General features: G+C 49.3%; 1 protein-coding gene and 1 pseudogene across 1 annotated transcript in view; one reads left to right on the forward strand and one right to left on the reverse strand.

Moving 5' to 3' along the window:
- Window positions 1-1986, reverse strand: part of HPS4 (HPS4 biogenesis of lysosomal organelles complex 3 subunit 2) — a 44324-nt gene that overhangs the window by 13691 nt on the left and 28647 nt on the right. The window lies entirely within an intron of this gene.
- On the forward strand, window positions 50-563 carry LOC101651532 (annotated as a pseudogene).

A 1986-nucleotide genomic window follows, 5' to 3' on the forward strand; every position in this document is an offset into this window, starting at 1 on the left:
TGGGCTCCTCCTAAGCTAGTGCCTCAGCTGTTTCTCTTCAGCCACCATCATGATCATCTACGGGGACCTCATCAGCCATGATGAGATGTTCTCCGACATCTACAAGATCCGGGAGATCGCAGACGGGCTGTGTCTGGAAGTGGAGGGGAAGATGGTCCGTAGGGCCAAAGGTCACATCGATGACTCGCTCATCGGTGACAATGACTCAGCTGAAGGCCCCGATGGTGATGGGACAGAAAGCACCGTGGTCACTGGTGTTCATATCGTCATGAACCATCACTTGCAGGAGACCAGCTTCACAAAAGAAACCTACAAGAAGGACATCAAGGACTACATGAAATCCATCAAAGGCAACCTTGAAGAGCAGAAACCAGAGTGAAGTCTTGTATGACAGGGGCTGCAGAACAAATCAAGTCCATTCTTGCAAATTTCAAAAATGACCAGTCCTTTCTTGGTGAGAACATGAATCCAGATGCCCGGTTGCTCTGCTGGACCACCATGAGGATGGTGTGACCCCATATATGATCTTCTTTCAGGATGGCTGAGAGATGGAGACGGGTTAACAAGGTGGGCAACCTATGACCGATGCCTCTCATCCCAACGGGCTGCTGTCCACCCACAGGACACCGGGACCGAGACAAACGGAACAGATGTCATCGTGAGCTCTTCGTTTACTGTTGACCCTGATTTATTTGGAGCGGAGGCTTTTTTTTTTTTTTTAAGGAAAAACATGTCGTGTAGGTTGTCTAAAAATAAAATGCATTTAAACTCAAAAAGAAAAGAAAGAAAATTCCTCGAAGCCAGGCACAGGCAGTTCCTCGGCTGGCTGGCATGTAAACTGGTGATGTCTTGCTTGTTTCGAAGATTCTAGCTAAGTAGGATGAGGCCAGGGCCAAGCTTGAGGTAGGAACCTCCTCCACCTTGGAAAGTCACCCGATTTGGCTGGCCAGAAGATGGAGGAGAGGTGAGGGGGCCGCGTGCCTGGTTAGCAGCAGCCCAGTCACCCTCACAGACAGACCTTTCTGACACACGGTCTCTGGCCACACTGGGTCCACGGAGGGACAAGAGAACCCCATGCACACACAGGACATGCAGACATAGATACGGCAATTAAAGATGTGTCAACGTGACTGAGCCGGGGATTTCAGTGGTTTGGGTAGTTAAGATCCAGTAATCCTCAATGATGAGATCTTCCCAGGTGTGGCCTGCTTCCAATATAAGTGGACGCCCTGGAAAAGCTTGGTTGCTCCTTGCTTAGTTTGGATCCTGCATCTGCTTCCTGGATCTGGTTCTTTGGACTTGAGCCCACCACCTGCCATATTGCCTGTCAATCCTGGGAGCCCTCACACCTTGCCTGTGACCTTGGATTCGCTCACCTCTGCAGTCAGAAGCCTGACATCTTTCTGCTATCTTGGGTTCACAAGCCCTTGCAGGCCCTGAGTCCGGAGCAGCCTTCAGGCTGACATCTGAACCATGGGCTTGAAATTTAACCACTTTCTACAAGTCTGTGAGTTATTTCCCTGACATAAACCTTGTTCTATGCATACATATGTAAGCTTCACTGTTTTTGCTTTGTTAGAGAAGCCAGTCTAAGACAACAGGTATGGAGGAGCTACATACCTCATCTCAGGATTCCCTAAGGACAGGGGACACTGCATGGTTTAAAAACAGAAGTGTATCATGGTTGTATCCTTTCACCATGCTTCTTTAATCTGAAGGCTGAGCAAATGATCCAAGAAGCTAGATTAAACGAAGGAGGAGGAAGGTGGGCAAAGGATCACCAACCTGCCATTTGTGGATAGCACATCCTTGCTCACTGGAAGCAAGGAAGACGCACAGCACTTGCTGGTGGAAATGAAAGGACTGCAGCCTTCAACGTGGATTGCAAGTCAATGGACAGAGAGAGCAATCCTCACAACCGGACCCGTGACATCGCTGTCAACGGAGAACAGACGACTTGTCAGGGATTCCATTTTGCTGGGACCC

This window comes from Echinops telfairi, unplaced genomic scaffold (assembly GCF_000313985.2).
Source record: "Echinops telfairi isolate 266 unplaced genomic scaffold, ASM31398v2 ScPeMD7_29;HRSCAF=101, whole genome shotgun sequence".
In the NCBI taxonomy this organism is placed as follows: domain Eukaryota; kingdom Metazoa; phylum Chordata; class Mammalia; order Afrosoricida; family Tenrecidae; genus Echinops; species Echinops telfairi.